This window comes from Ochotona curzoniae, unplaced genomic scaffold (assembly GCF_017591425.1).
Source record: "Ochotona curzoniae isolate NIBS_2020 unplaced genomic scaffold, NIBS_Ocur_1.0 contig_1302, whole genome shotgun sequence".
Lineage (NCBI taxonomy): Eukaryota > Metazoa > Chordata > Mammalia > Lagomorpha > Ochotonidae > Ochotona > Ochotona curzoniae.
In genome coordinates, this window is record NW_024465035.1 from 1,564,999 (window position 1) to 1,581,520 (window position 16,522).

General features: G+C 50.4%; 1 protein-coding gene across 1 annotated transcript in view; it reads left to right on the top strand.

Annotated features, from left to right (window-relative positions):
- Positions 1–589: 589 nt before the first annotated feature.
- PIK3CB (phosphatidylinositol-4,5-bisphosphate 3-kinase catalytic subunit beta) overlaps positions 590–16,522 on the top strand; it is an 86,332-nt gene continuing 70,399 nt past the window's right edge. Inside the window, exon 1 of the mRNA XM_041004230.1 lies at positions 590–670. The gene's annotated coding sequence lies outside the window, so the exon portion shown is untranslated. The remainder of the gene's footprint in view (positions 671–16,522) is intronic.

Sequence of the window (16,522 nt, forward strand, 5' to 3'; positions counted from 1 at the left end):
CTACTGTATATAACTCCACCTTTCAAATAAATAATCTTTAACAATTAAGCATTCTTTATTAGGCAAGACTATGAAATTTCCTGGTTAAGGTCCAAAAAGGGTTGATGTGAGAAAACTGGCTGTTATTATCGCATAGAAGAGTCAGGGGCTTGAAAAGACCTGGGTTTTTCTGCCTTTCCCCGCGCCAGGCTGCGGGGCAGCCCACGCACCCTGCCCACCCAGCCTTCCCACCCGCAGCACCGGGTGACGCGGCCAAGGAGGGGGAGAGCCCAGCCTTGTTCCTCCTCGCAGACAGGAACTGGGGCGAAGGGCCAGGGTGACGATAGCGCGGTCCGGAAGCAGGGCGGCTCTGCGGCCGGGACAGGTGCGGAGCCCTAGCCGACGGCGGCCGGCCGGCCGGGGCGACCCTGCAGCCCGCCGCGCCGCACAGCTCCCGGCCGCCGGTGCGGCCTAGCTCCCCGCCGCCCGCCGCGGTCTGGATTGGCCCGGGCGCCGGCGGGGGCGGGGCGGGCGCGGCGGCGCGCGCGTGCTCCGTGGGTCGGTGCGGCGGCCGCGGCCGGCCGGCGGGCGGAGAGGCGCGCGGGGCGGGAGGGCGGCGGCGATGGCGGCGCCGGAGCGGGGCGGCGTCGGCGGCCCGAGTCGGTGACTGCGCTCCCGGAGCGCCGGGCAGGTGAGTGCGGTCGCCGGGACCCGGATGAGGCGGCTGAGGGTGGCTGAGGGCTGAGGGGGACGGCGGGGACGGCTGAGGGGACGGCTGAGGGGGACGGCGGGGACGGCTGAGGGCTGAGGGGGACGGCGGCTGAGGGGGACGGCGGGGACGGCTGAGGGCTGAGGGGACGGCGGGGACGGCTGAGGGCTGAGGGCGGCTGAGGGCTGAGGGGGACGGCGGGGACGGCTGAGGGGGACGGCGGGACGGCTGAGGGCTGAGGGGGACGGCGGGGACGGCTGAGGGGGACGGCTGAGGGGGACGGCGGCTGAGGGGGACGGCGGGGACGGCTGAGGGCTGAGGGCGGCTGAGGGCTGAGGGGACGGCGGGACGGCCCCGTCTGCGTCGCCCGCTTCCTGCCGGCGCGGCCCGCCCGGGAGCCCGCCAGGTGCGTGTGGAGAGGGTCCGGCCGAGGGGAGCAGCCCTGCTGCCGGGCGCGTTTGGGGGCGCGCTGGCGGCTCAGCAGTGCGGGTGACAGCGCCGCGGCTCGCGGTGCCCGGGCGGCGCGGGCTGAGCGGTCGGGTCTGGGGGTGGCAGCGCTCAGGTGCCCGGGCACCGGGCACAAGGCCGCGCGGAGGATGGCAGCGCCTCTGCTTGCTGCGCCCGGGCCGGTGTCCCTGCGGTCCCCGTCGCTGACTCGGGGCGCCGAATGAATAGTGGGAACGTGATTCCTAGTCGGCTCACCCGCCGGCTCAGTTCTCAGCAGCTCGTTAATCATTCGGGGAGTTCTCTTGGTTTGTTTTTTAGTGCTACATTGTAAAGCTTCTATAGCGAAAGCGGAACTGTTTTAAGTCATAAAGATGTAGCCTGGGCAAGGGTGATCGGGCTGGATCTTAGCCTAGTTTCAGAATGCAGATAAAGAACAAGTGGAAATCGAGCGGTGGGAAAGCCGGGTTGGCTGGAGACGCAGGTGCCCGCGCCCTGCCGTGCCCAGCCCGTGCCCAGCCTGCGAGGGCGCCCAGCGAGGCAGCCTTCCAGGGGCACAGGCGCTGGGTTTCCTTTGTTGCCACGTTGCCGCTCTTCCTGTCTTTCCTGCCTCTCGGACACTCGGGAAGACTTGCTCCAAGTGGCGTTGTCAGTGTCTGCGGATTAAGGGGACGGGGAGGCAGGAATCATTTTGGATTGAGGTCCTGTCGTCTGACAGACTGTAGACTCAACGCGGACCCAGTTCAGCGCTGTGCCCGGGCTGGGGCCCTAAGCTCCGGTCGCAGTGGCGCCCCAGCGGGGTCTGTGTGGCGGCTGGGGGTGCTGGTGGCCCCAGAACTCCTTATCTGCAGGAACCTTCCAGGCCCCAGCTTGCATCGCTTTCCTGCTTCGCGCTGTCTCTGGGTGACTCGGTCTGTTCCTGCTCTTCCTAAAGGCACTCTGCTGCCCTGCCACTTCTAGCTGGTGCCTTTCTGTCTCTTCCTGCATTTCTTTTTAAATTTTATTTTTAAAGATTTATTTATTTGAAAGATTTACAAAAAAAAAAAAAGAGAGAGAGAGAGAGAGAGAGAGAATCTTCCTTCTAATGAGAGAGAGGAGGGAGAGAGATCTTCCACTGGTTCACTCCTCAGATGGCTGCAGTGGCTGGAGCTGAGCCGATCTGCAGCCGGGAGCTTCCGCCAGGGGCCGTCCTCCACCGCTTTCCCAACTTTCCCAGTCCGTAAGGGGGCAGGGGCGGGGCAGGGCTGGATGGAAAGTGGAGTAGCAGGTTACAGCCCTTGCCCGAAGGGGGTGCCTAACTGCAGCCCGAGGATTCATTAGCCTTGGAGCCACTGCACCGCCCCTCCCTTGGTTCAAGTGCTCTACCCTCCAGTTTAGACAAAAATGATGAGGTAGTGTTTTTGGAAATAAGGAACTAAATGTTCTCACTTTAAAAAAAAAGATTTATCTTTATTGGAAAGTCATATTTATGGGGAAGAGAGACAGAGAGAAGGATCCTCCATCTGCTGGTTCACTCCCCAAGCGGCCACAACGGCCAGAGCTGAGCTGTTCCGAAGCCAGGAGCCAGGATTCTTCCAGGTCTCCCACATGGGTGCAGGGTCCCAAGGCTTTGGGCCGTCCTCGACTGCTTTCCCAGGCTTCAAGCAGGGAGCTGGATGGGAAGTGGAGCAGCCAGGATTAGAACCAGCGTCCATATGGGATCCTGGCACGTTCAAGGCAAGGACTTTAGCTGCTAGGCCATTGCGCTGGGCCCCGGCAGCTGGTTTTAGGACGTGATAGTTTATCACAATAAGTAATCCTATTTAGGATTATTTGTAAGAGCATACATTTTTAATTCAGTTAGGTGTTTCTTTTCGGCACCTGAGACCCTCTCATTGTGAGCTTGCCTGTGGGTGCGAGACTTGGGCTGTGTGAGAATGTGTCTGAATGGGTCCTTTGAGACACTTCGTTTGGAGTTACAGCTTACTGTGTCCTGGCGATAAGTGATCCTCACTTGGTTTCTAGTCACTGCCTTTTTGACAGTTTCGTGCTGGATATAAGGATATAAATAATTCAGTGTATTTCCCTCAGCCTGAGCCTGCCTCTACAGCCTTGAAAATGGTCTTGCAGGTCTGAACAAGGATGGGAAGATCAGAAATACACAATTCCATCATCAATGTAGAAAATATGTTTCTGTATTTCTAAATATAGAAAAACCATTTTTTTTTCCGCTGAAGATTTCAACATTTAAAACATTCTGTGATTGATTTTCTTACAGAAGTGGATTGGGGTGGGCTTAACTTTAGCCGTTTACATTCCGTACCTTCCAGCTATGCATGTGGGGGCAGTGGATGGCACCCCAAGTTTAGCGTGGATCCCACCACTCATGTGGGAGACCCAGCTGGAACTCCTGGAACCCTGGCCCAGCAGCAGCCGGCATCTGTGTGCAGCAGTGCCGGTGAGTCCCAGCTGCCCTGCCTCTGCCCGCCTCCCTGCTGATGTGCCTGGGGAGCAGCACATGGCCTTCGAGTGCTCGAGGTTCTGCTGCCCACGGGCAAGACTGGCCGGAGTGCCTAGCCTCTGGCCTCTTCTTGGCAAGCCCCGTTCAGTGAGGCCGTGTGCAGCGTGAGCCAGAGGATGCAAGATTTGTTTCTCTGGCCCTTTCACTCTGCCTTTCAAGACATAGACCTTGTTTCTTTTAATCTTTTTTTTTTAAGGGTACACTTCACATACAAAACACTATATGAGATTTTAGTATGAGAAATAGACCGGTTGTTGAGCCATTTATTTTATGTTGTTTTGACTTTCCGTTCCCGTGGAAGGTAGCAGTGGACAGGAAGCCCAAGTGATGACTGCATGCCCGTGCTGGGTTCGCAGGTGACCAGCACACGGTTCCTTTGCACTTGGAGGGTGTGTACCTTGCTTGTGAGTAGGACCAGGTCTGATTTTCACCAAAGAACGCTGTATTTAGAACTGAAAAAAACTTTGGCACGGAAAATGCCGGGCTAGCCATCATACTAACTGAGCATTGAGGAGGAGAGACGAAAAGGGCGAGGTCCTACTCTTCAAGCTTCTGTGTGGCAACTCATTTTCTCAGCTTCTGTCCCCTACCTTTGTGTAAAGATTTATTTACTTAAAGGCAGTTACAGAGCGGGCTGGAGGGTGCTCTGGGGGATATCCAGTGCCTGGAGCTGCACTGGGCTGAAACCAAGAGCCCAGAAATCTTAGTTTGGTCTCCTAGGCGCTTGTGCCCTGCTCTGCTGCTTTAGCAGGCGTGTTAGCAGGGGGCTCGGCCGGACTTGAGCTGATCTGAAGGCAGGAGCCAGACGTTTCCTCCAGGTCTCCCACATGGGTGCAGCGGCCCAAGGACTTGAGCCATCCTTGACTTCCTTCCTAGGCCATAAGCAAAGAACTGGATCAGAAGTGGAGTAGCTTGGATTCAAACTGGCATCTGTGTGGGATGCCAGCATCACAGGCTGAAGCTTAGCTTTCAGTGCCATGGTGTCAGTACCACCCAGTCCCCCAGCATTTATTAGGAAGGCAGAGTGACGGAGAGGAAGACATCTTCATGTGCCAGTCCACTCTCCCAAATACCCGGAACAGGTTCCCGGTCTCCCGCAGCTATCAGGCAGCCGGGTGCCTGAACCCTCAGCTGCTGCATCCTGAGGTGTGTTATCAGGAAGAGGGAGCCAGTGAAGCAGTAGCAGGAAGTGGGACCTGCCAGGCAGTGGCCTAGTCTGGCCTGCTTTCTGAAGCCCTGCCTGTGAGCCTCCTGTGGCCTGGGGTGGAGTGCTGTATTTCCCTGTGGTGGCTTTTTATTTTCTCACAGTCAGGGTCTTGATCCTTAAGGACAACTCATGAACTCTAAAGTGGTGTATCTGCTCTTTAACTTTTTTGTTCTGGTGTGCACCCGTGGTTGCTTTTGTTTGTGTTGTCTCCAGGCTAAACAATCATGAGTCACAGGCTTCGAGTGGAGAGGGGTTAGGTGGGTTCAGGTGTGCAGTGTGGCAGCTATAGTTACTCTGGTAAAGCAGGTGGCTTGGCTCTGATTTAGCCCTGGTTTCTGAAAGAGGAACGGCATTGAATTAAGATTTTTTTGAGAAACTTTGTCATGATAGATTGTCAGAATAGAAAGAAGCTTACTGCTGGTTTCTTTTTAGAAATATGAGTGAGGGAATGCCAGCCTTTAGGTATGTGGTATGTGTGTGTTTTCAAAATGTAGAGGAACCTGCCAAGCAGGGCAGAGCCACAGGGTAAGGTGCAGTAGGGACCGTCAATGAGATGTAAGGACAGTCTGTGCTAAAGTTGCAAAGGCCTCAGAGATCATGTCATCTCTTCTTTGGTAAACCTGGAGTTCTTTTATTTTTTTTTTTTATCTTAAGATTTATTTACTTTTATTGGAAAAGCAGATTTACAGAGAGAAGGAGAGACAGAAATATCTTGTATCCGCTGGTTCACCCTCTAAATGGTCACAGCGGCCAGAACTGAACTAATCTGGAGCCAGGAGCCAGGAAGGAGCTTCTTCCCAGTCTCCCACGCAGGTGCCTGATCCCCAGGACCTGAGCCATCCTCCATTGCTTTCCCAGGCCTTAAGCAGGGAGCTGGATGGGGGCTGGAGAACCAGGACATGAACTGGTGCCCAAATGGGATCCTGGTGCTTGTAAGGGGAGGATTAGCCAATAGAGACATCGTGCCAGACTCAAATATGGAATTACATACTTCAACTATCAGCACAAGGTAAAATATATATTAATTTTGTCAAGGAACATAGTCCCAAGTCCCAGCCTTACTCCCTAGTCTGCGTGTTCTGTCCTGTTCATTTTATTCCAGTGCTTGGTTATTTTAGGTACTCAGCTTTCCTAGGGACTAAAGAGACGCATCATTTGTACAATTAAGGCATATTGCAAATGTAGGTATTTGTTACCTGCAGATTCCAGTCTAAGGCACTAAATAACCTGATGTTGGTAATCTTTCTGCTCATTCCTCCACCCCTAGACTGCATTTTTATTGATTCATTTGGAGCTTGGCTGCTTAATTGGGGGTAGTTTAGTGATGAAGTAAAGCCATGTTAGTGTGGCCAGTTCCCTGATTTTGGCATTGTGAGAGCAGATCTGCCGCGCAGAACCTCCCCTCGCACACAGGCAGGAGGCCTTCCGCAGCCCCTGTCCCCTCGCCCACTGCCGCCCCTCGGGGACCACCAGCTCAGTGCTTGCCGTCACGGGAAACGTGATCCTGATTAGCCATGCCTGCTGCGGCAGGATTATAAGGATTCAGAGAAATCCTTGGGCAAACCTGAAGCTTTATTTTAAACTGCAGTTTAGTCACATTCCTGTCCACAGATTTTCGTTTCATTTCTAATAACTAATTTTTTTTAAAAAAAGATTTATTTATTTATTGGAAAGTCAGATATACAGAGAGGAGGTGAGACAGAGAGGAAGATCTTCCATGCGATGATTCGTTCCCCAAGTGAGCACAGCGGCCGACGCTATGCCAATCCAAAGCCAGGAGCCAGGAACCTCTTCCGGGTCTCCCACACGGGTGCAGGGTCCCAAGGCTTTGGGCCGTCCTCGACTACTTTCCCAGGCCACAAGCAGAGAGCTGGATGGGAAGTGGGGCTGCCGGGATTGGCACCAGTGCCCATATGGGATCCTGGCGTGTTCAGGGTGAGGACTTCAGCTGCTAGGCCACGCCGCCAGGCCCAATTTTTAATATTTTTTGATGTCACGTCTTTTTGCTGCGGTTTGGAAGTAATGGCAGTTGTGAAGTGAATTCAGACAGAAAGGCTCTAGGGCGGAGGTCAGCAGCCAGCTTTGCCCACTTGGTTTGGCGTCTACCGGTGGCCGAGCCACAGAGCTCCACAGAACTCCAAGACCTGGATTCCGTGAGTTCCGTACTGCTGTGCTACCAGAAGGAATTTGAGGTGACTGTCAATCAGGCCAAACTCCCTGGTGGTACTTTTTTTTGCATTTTACCAGTTTAAAGGAGTGAATTTTTGTGATTTAAATGTATCTTGGATTATCAGAATTACAGATTTATCCCAATTTAAAATATTGTTTGCTAGTTGAACCTATTGGGAGATGCCCTGGGGATTCAGTTGTCTGCAGGCCTGCCCTTTGCACGACGGCCCAGGCTGTTTTTGACACCAGGCCGTTGCCTGCACCTCATATGGAGTTTCTACTAACTAGTCCTAAGTGTGACTATTTTATTTATTCTTGAATTGCTGATTCAGAGTTGGTCTGGTATTTAGATACAATTCAAATATTTTTTCTAGTTTAATTAAGTATTACATAAACAAAAAAATGTTTTATTGCTGTCATTATTTTTCTGAACAGAAATGTAATTTTTAACCAAAAAATGTCTGATGATTGTGTTTTCAAAAGTTAGCCTCCATGTTTATGAGCCTATAAAGGTATCATTGCTTTAAGTAGGATTGATTTTGTAGATGATTTTGAAGGAGTTCATGAGGAAAATCTAGCTGGAATTTTCCCTTTTTAAAAAGCAATTTATTTGAAGGGAGATTGACCTGGAGAGGTTTGCCCTTGCATTGGTCAGCATGGCCAGGTGTGGGCAGGGCTGAGGCCAGGAGCTGCAAGTCCACGGCTGGGTGGCAGGCAGGTGCGTGGACTGGCTTCTGCTGCCTTCTCAGGAGCCTTCGCAGGCAGTGGGGTTGGACGTGGAGTGGGTGCGACGTGACCTGCTGCCGTGGGACGGAGAGCGGAAGTGTAAGCTGCCGAATGCGCCCTTCACAGAGGTGGCCTCCTGTGGAAGTATCCGCACTATTGACAGTATCAGTGTTTGCTTTATGATCTAATCTCAAAAAGTAGCACACTTTCTTTTTTTGAAGAATAAGAGGAGGAGTTTGGAGTTTCCAAGCACAAGGAAATATATCTTTTAGGAGCTGGAAATGCTGATGATACTGATTTGAGTATTATACATTGTACACACAGGGCATTATTGCAGCATACTCCTTAAATACATGCAATTGTGTACAAATTATTACACTGTGCTGTACCCATAAAGATACAAGTATTGTGTACAAATTGAGATATAAACTTTTTTAAAGACATTTTTGTTTAGTAGGCAGATTTATAGAGGAGAAAGGTAGAGAGAGAGAGAGAGAGAGAGAGAGAGAGAGAGAGAGACAATATCTTCCATTTACAGGTGTATTCCCCAAATGGCCACAAGGGCCAGAGCTGGGCCGATGAAGCCAGAAGCTTCCTCTGGGTCTCCCACATAGGAGCCCGAGGACCTGAGCCATCTTTCTCTGCTCTCTGAAGCCAGAAACAAGGAGCTGGATGGGAAGTGGGGCAACCAGAACATGAACTGGTGCCCATATGGGATGTCACTGTGCTACAGGCAGAGGCTTAGTCTGCCATAACACTAACTACACTGGCTCTAAGAATTAAAAAGTTTAAGTTGCTTTTTTTAGAGGGTCAGTTTCTTTCTTTTAAAAGATGTATTTGTTATTTTTATTGGAAAGCCAGATTTACAGAGAGAAGCAGAGGCAGAGAGGAAGATCTTCCATTTGCTGGTTCACTCCCCAGATGCCCACAATGGCCAGAGCCAATCTTATCCCATCCGAAGCCAGGATCCTGGAGCCCCTTCCAGGTCTCCCACATGGTGTGGCGTCCCAAGGCCTTGGGCCGTCCTCTTCTGGAGTTCTCCCAGGCCACAGGCAGGGAGCTGGATGGGAAGTGGGGCAGCCGGGACATGAACCAGCGCCCAAATGGGACCCTGGCACATGCAAAACAAGGACTGGGCACTTCAAAAGGTTTTCTAGAAAATGTTGTCTGTGAAGGACATTTTATTTCTTTTTGAGATTTTTGAATTTCTGAAATTATTGTCTTTATAGTAGATTTATTGTTTCATTAGGCATAAGATTTTAGAGGGGAAGTCATTTTCTTTCAGAATCTTGAAAACATTTTTATTTTTTATGTCATTTATTTATTTAAAAGCAGAGAGGCAGAGACCAAGACCTCTGATTTGCTTGTTCACCCCAGATGCATGTAGCATCTGGCCATGCACTTGGCCCACGTGGGGGCCCGGAATACAGTTGTGGCCCCTGCCAGGGCGCACCTCCGCTGGAGGCTCCAGTCAGGGCTGTTCTGGACCGAGACGCTCCGGTCCCGGCTGAGTGCGCCCAGGTGAGTTCCCACTGCTGTGGCAAGTGTCTGCCTTGGCAGTTGTCTGGTCACTGCCGTTGGCGTTGAGAAGTCATGGCCACCCTGTCTCTGATCCTTTCTGTGATCCTTTAAAGCCTTCATCCATTTGTTGGGTAGGAAAGGGCAATTGCTCAACTTCCTGGAATCAGGAAGGACTTGGGGACATCTTTATTACAAAGGCACCTGGTGCTGTCAGGGTTTTTGTTTGTTTGTTTGTTTTGCTTTTTGATGTTTCTTTCATATATGGTAGGCTGTTTTTTAGTTTTCTCTACCTAAAATCTTAACTTCGTGTTCCTAGTTTGTGGAATTATCTGTTTCCCAGCTTTTTAAACATTGTGGTGATTATCTTCTTTCCTATTTGTCTTTGTGAGTTCTGCGCCTTTAAAAATCCGAATCTGGGACAGGCGTTGTGACAGTGAGTGAGGCGGCTCTGGCCTGCTGCTGAGCCTGGGAGCTGGCAGGTGATGCTCCACAGCCTTGTCCTGTCCCTCACGTGGGAGATGCAGGACGAGTTTTTGGCTCCTGGCTTCAGCCCTGCTCAGCTCTGGCCACGGTGAGTGTTTGGAGAGTAAAATGGAAGATGAAGATTCTTTGTGCCTTCTGATACCTGCTTTTCAAAGAAATAATTAAGCATATGAAAATTAAAATCTTTATGTTTTTCTAGATATTCAGTCAACTATCATTTTAAAAAATTGTTAGTTTATATTGGAAGACAAATGGAGACAAAACTCTTCTACCTGCTGGTTCTATGCACACCTGACTGTGAGCCTCAGCAAGGCAGGCTGTCCGAACCCGGAGCTAGGACTCCAGTTCTGTTCTCGTGGGGACCGACAGCGGTTACTCAAGACAGCATTTCCTGCCTCCCCGGGAGTGGTGCTGGCAGAAAGATGGACTCAGAGGTGTAGCCGGGCCGGGAACTTGGGCACTCCTCAGGTGGTACCTGACATGCTGTGCCCAAGTCTGCCTCTAGCTACAGTCTCAAAGTACCATTGGTGTTGTCGCTGCTTCCTTTCTCCTGATGAACACAGATGTTGTTTGAATATTGTTTGCTTGGTCAGGCCTTTAGTTTTATAATTTTTATTTTTGGAAAAGGTATAGTCACTGGTTCTGTGTTGTTTAATGGTGTTTCTTCTGTACAAGATTAAAAGATACACTTCAGGAAATTCAAAATGATCCATTTTTCATCTTTTTGAAAAATTAGAAAAATTTTTAAAATGTGTATGAGAGACCAAGAGATAGAGAAAGCATGTATGGGAGAGTTTGTAAGTGCTGGTTCACATCCCACATGTCTGCAGCTGGCAGTGGGCCCAGGCTGGGGCTGGAAGTCGGGCACACAGGCGAGGCCCCCAGGAGGGTGGCAGAAACCCCAAGGCTTGAGCCTCCACTGCCGCCTGCTGGGGTCAGGACCTGGAAGGGAGAACCCCACTAGCCAAGGCTGTGTGGTGACTCCCCGGCCTCAGCAGACGGCCATGGACTGCCCCTGCTGTGCCACTCCCTGCCAACAGGTCCTGCTGGTGGCAAGGCATCACTTCTGTTCCATGGCTTAGGCATCTAATTAGCAAACTATCCTGCAGGTTGTAATTATGATTCCCTTTTACAGTTGCCAAGCAGAATCCTGTATGTATAAGGAAAACATTCATTTTGAATTATAGGAGTAGTGATTTAATGTGGAGGCACAAGAGAGCAGTGTGTTGGGCAGCTCAGGCCATAGCGTTGCAGCCAGTGAGGAAGGGGCCTGGCCGGGAGGGTGGAGGGCGCTCAAGGCTGAGTGCTGCTGCTTTATTTGTGGCTCAGAGTGCGTCTTGAAGTGGATTGTAGTGCATGTTACACTTTGCTGTTTGGTGTACCTTTTGTGTCAGACCCCGTCAGGATGCGTCTTCGTAGTCTACTGCTGCAGTTCTCAGAGTCTGTGCCAGCTGAGTCAGCACCCAGGGGTGCTGCGGGCACGTCTCTCCCTGGCGGATGAGTGTGGCCTGCAGCTCTGCAGTACGTCCCTGGTCACTGGCGTAGGTAGACCTAAGCCAGCCCACACTTAACTCTGCCTGCACATTAGAATCACCTTGGGAACTGTCAGCAGATGACAACACTGAACCCTAGGCAAATTGTTGGAGGGAGAAGTTCAAAAAGTTTGTGCAGAAAACTATGTTTCGAAAATGTTTTTCAGCAAAATACCATTTTCCTTGACCTTTCTCAGTTTCTTAAGGTTTGTTTATTATGAGGCCTGGCCCGGTAGCCTAGCAGTTAAAATCTTTGCCTTGCATGCACTGGGATCCCATTGGGGCGCTGGTTCTAATTCCAGCGGCCCCACTTCTCATCTAGCTCCCTGCTTGTGGCCTGGGAAAGTATTCGAGGATGGTCCAAAGTCTTGGGACCCTGCACTCATGTGGGAGTCACCGAGGAGGCTCTGGGCTCCTGGCTTCAGATTGGCGCAGCTTCAGCCATTGTGGCCACTTGAGTGAATCAGCAGATGGAAGATCTTCCTCTCTGTCTCTCCTCTCTATATATCTGGCTTTCCAATAAAAATAAACAATTTTTTTAAATTGCTTGACCAAGTAGAATTTATAGCAGGAATGGACCATAAAGAAATCATTTCCCAATCTTAGTTTTTTTTTGAAGATTTTATTTATTTTTTCAAAAATTAATTAATTAACTAATTAATTTTGGTTGGAAAGTCAGATTTCCAGTGAGAGGGAGAGATAAAGATCTTCCACCTGCTGGTATGCTCCCCTAAGTGTGTACGTCGGCTGAACCTGAGCTGATGTGTAGCCAGGAGCCAGGAGCCTCTTCTGGGTCTCCCATACAGGTGCAGGCCCCACTGCTTTGGGCCGTCCTTGACTGCTTTCCCAGGCCACAGGCAGAGAGCTGGCTGGGAAGTGGGGCTGCCGGGATTAGCACCGGTGCCCATATGGGATCCCAGTGTGTGCAAAATGAGGACTTTAGCCACTGTGTACTGCACTGGGCACTGAAGATTTATTTATTTTATCTTATTTTTGAAGATGTATGTTTTAAAAGAATTACTGGAAGGTAGACAGGGAGAAAAAGAAGTAGGGAGGGAGGGGATTCATTCCCAATGGCCGCACTAGCTGGGGCTTGGTAGGCAGAGGCTTGGAACCTGGAATTCATCAGGATCTCTTAGCAGGGGTCCAAATATCTGAGTTATTTGCTGCTTTCCTAGTTGCACTAATTGGGAACTGGGTCAGAAGCTGAGCAGTCAGGACCAGAACCAGTGCTCTGAAATGCTGGCGTCTCAAGCTGATGCTTAGTCTGCTGTGCCGCAACACCAGCCTTGCCTTTGCTTTAGAAACAGGAAAATGGGGTGCAGCATTCCAGTGGGTGCACTCAGGGCCCTCCGTGCCTCCGTTCTCTTGTCAGGCTGAATCACTCAATGCAAGTTTTCATTTGGATTTATGCTAAGCTGGGTATAACTGTATTTTAGAGTTAGATAGGAGGTTTTTACTTATATGTGGGTGACAGGCTGTGCATCTGTGTCGGGCTCAATATTTCACTCCTATGTTGTGAGTTGTGGCAATGACTTTTTACTTGTGCTTCATCTGTATTCTGGCTCCGTACTTGACGCGTCCTGGGCTGTGGTCATGACCCCAGCATCTAGGTTGGGTCCCAGCCTGTTGGGTCTTCATTGAATCCTGCTACACTGACTTTTTTTTAAACCTAGTTGTGTATTTTGGCATGATAGTTTCATGGTTGCCTGCCAAAAGGAGTGTGTTTTTCTTAAGCAGTATATTTTGATGACTGTGCTTTTGAGTAGCTCTGGACAAAAAAAAAAAAAAAAAGGAACTGTGTGGTTTACATCTTGTTCAGCAGATTTTTCTTTTTTCTTTTTTTTTTTTTTTAGTGTTTATTTTTATATACTTGAAAGGCTGAGCAGCAGAGACAGGTCTTCCATCCGCTGGTTCCCTCCTCAGATCCTTTCATAGCCTGGAGTTGGGGTTCAGGCATCTCCCCCGTGGCTGGCAGCCTGGAGCCGGGGGTTCGGGCCGCATCTCCCCCGTGGCTGGCAGCCTGGAGCCGGGGGTTCGGGCCGCATCTCCCCCGTGGCTGGCAGCCTGGAGCCGGGGTGCAGCAGCTGGCCTGAAGAGCCAGTGCTCCCTGTAAGCTGCTATGAGATGCTAATGTTCTAAACCTCAATCCAACCTCCTATACCACAGCACGTGCACTGAGCGATTATTATTTTTTTTTAAGATTTATTTTTACTATTTTTTATTGGAAAGGCGGATATACAGAGAGGAGAGACAGAGAGGAAGATCTTCCGTCCGATGATTCACTCCCCAAGTGAGCGCAACGGCCGATGCTATGCTGATCCGAAGCCAGGAGCCTCTTCCGGGTCTCCCACGTGGGTGCAGGGTCCCAAAGCCTTGGGCAGTCCTCGACTGCTTTCCCAGGCCACAGGCAGGGAGCTGGAAGGGAAGCAGGGCTGCCGGGATTAGAACCGGCGCCCATATGGGATCCCGGGCGTGCAAGGCGAGGGCTTTAACCACTTGCGCCACTGCGCTGGGCCCTGAGCAATTATTTTAAGAATGATTTTATGTGGTTTTTTTTTTTTGTGTGTGATAATACTTACTGAGCAGTCCTATGGTAGTACACCATCTTTTCACCCTAATGAGGTGACTTAACTCTTTAAGAATTTCTCCTGGATCCAGTGCAGTAGTCTAGTAGCTGAAGTCCTCGCCTTGCACACACCAGGCTCCCATATTGGTGCTGGTTCATGTGCTGGCTACTCCGCTTCCCTTCTGGCTCCCTGCTTAGGGCCTGGGAAAGCAGTTGAGGACACATCACCTGGGGAGTGAACCAGTGGACAGAAGAGTCTTCTCTTTGTAATTGTGGCTTTCCAATAAAAAAATAAAATTAAAAAAAATAAAAAAGAGTTTCTCGGGCCCGGCGCGGTGGCGCAAGTGGTTAAGTCCTCGCCTTGCACGCCCGGGATCCCATATGGGCGCCGGTTCTAATCCCGGCAGCCCCGCTTCCCTTCCAGCTCCCTGCTTGTGGCCTGGGAAAGCAGTCGAGGACGGCCCAAAAAGCTTTGGGAACCTGCACCCGCGTGGGAGACCCGGAAGAGGCTCCTGGCTTCGGATCGGCATAGTATCGGCCCGTTGCGCTCACTTGGGGAGTGAATCATCGGATGGAAGATCTTCCTCTCTGTCTCTCCTCTCTGTATATCCGCCTTTCCAATGAAAAAATAATAAAAATAAATCTTTAAAAAAAAAAAAAAAAGAAAAGAAAAAAAAAAGAGTTTCTCCTGATACTGCGCGGTGACTCACAGAAAGGCTCTATCTCTCCTCTCTTCTCTCTCTCACAGGTGACTGCCTTCTGCCACCGGCCCCTCCCAGCCTGCTCAGGTGGGGGCAGAAGGGTGACACGCGGGCCACGCACAGCGCGTCACGGGCCACACACAGCGGCGGCTCCTGGTGCTACCAGAGCCGAGTCCTGCCCTGGGCCTCCCTGTTCCCGTGTTGCAAGGGGCCCTGTTAGCTTCTCCAGGCTCTGGCCCGCCTCATCTCAGACCCTTGCCTGGCACGGGGAATATGGCAGGGGTGCTTCCTTCTTGTCCAGTGCTGTGGCTTGTTTTTTTTTAATTTTTAAAGAATAAACTAGTTTTAAATATTTAAATTCAACACCATTTCAAAGCAGATATGAATTTCATAAACCAAGGATATTTTTATTCTCAGTCATTGGTTTGCTGGCACTGTCCCTACCTTGATACCTTGTCGCCTCCTATTTAAAAACAGTAGCTTCATTGTCTCTCTGCAGAGGTGGATACTTTTTATTTAGGCAGAAGGCAGGAGCGGTGGGCGTTTGTTTACAGTTTCAGATGCTTTTTAAGTTCTTGTTCCCTCAGGGTTGAGCGTGGCAAAGGTCTGAGCTGGTGTGACCACGCGCTGACTGTGTCCTTTCTTCTATTTCTGGTAGTGTTGTCGGTGTGTCACAGGCTTCTTCCTACGTTCATACCAGCTCTGTCTTGGTGTGAGCCTGCAGGGCGCAGAGCTGAATGCTGGGCTGGGTGGCTTCAGGAGCTTGGAGAGCGGCAGCCCAGGCGTGGACACTGGTGACAAGGAGCAGGGAGGACAGAGCTGCGGCCAGGCTTGGTTGTCCAGGAGTGGTGGATGGGAAGCCCCTCAGAGGTCTTTAATCGTGGAAAGCTGCAGGGTCAGAGCTGTTTTCATAACAGTACTAAGAGGTTGTTTGCCGTTTTCACACTTGTCCATCTCACAAGGATGCAGTGGAATTTCCCAGAGGCATTATAAATAACTTGTGATATCACAATAGAGATGAGAATCTGTTTTTTAATAAATCAGACATTTAAAAAATCTGTAAAAATGTAAAAAGTACCAATCTTCTCACCAAACATTTTATTTTGAAAGATATTTTATCTTAATAATTGCAAACAGTTTTGTTAAATTATACATATAATAGATACAACTACTCAGACAAGAGCTTTTGGGTTATAAGTAGTTCTTTTTTTTTTTTTTTTAATTTTAAAATTTTTACTGGAAAGTCAGATTTACAGGGAGAAGGAAAGACAGAAAAATCTTCCATCCTCTAGTTTATTACCCAAGTGGCTGCAATGGCTTGAGCTGACCTGATCTGAAGCCAGGAGCCAGGAGCTCTTTCAGGTCTCCCATGCGTGTGCAGGGTCCCAAGGCTTTGGGCCGTCCTCTACCGCTCACCCAGGTCACAAGCAGGGAGCTGGATGGGAAGCAGGGCAGCCGGGAAACAAACCAGCGCCCTTATGAAATCCCATTGCGTGCATGGCGAGGACTTTAACCACTAGGCTACTATGCCAAGCCCAAACAAAATAAATCTTTAGAAAAAAATGAAATAAACTGATAGAAATAAAAAGGTTTATTTGGGGTGGTGAGTTCTGCTGGGGGTAGTGAGGGTCAGCCTGTTGAGGTGAAGACAGTGGCTTGAGTGAACGCTGTGGTCACAACGGCCAGAGCTTAAGTCGATCCGAAGCCAGGGACCAGGACTCTCTTCCGGATGTCCCAAGGCTATGGGCCGTCCTCAACTGCTTTCCAAGGCCACAAGCAGGGAGCTGGATGGGAGTTGGAGAAGCTGGGACGTGAACTGGCGCTTGGAGGTGGAGGGTTTGTTAAATGAGCCATCTTGCCAGCCCCAACACATTCTGACCGTACACACCTTGGGTATCTAGAAATAGGTGATTTCTGTATTTTCTGCTTCCTTTTTATTTTTCCCTCAGCTCCCTGGGGAATGGTTTGTAAGTGTTTCAATC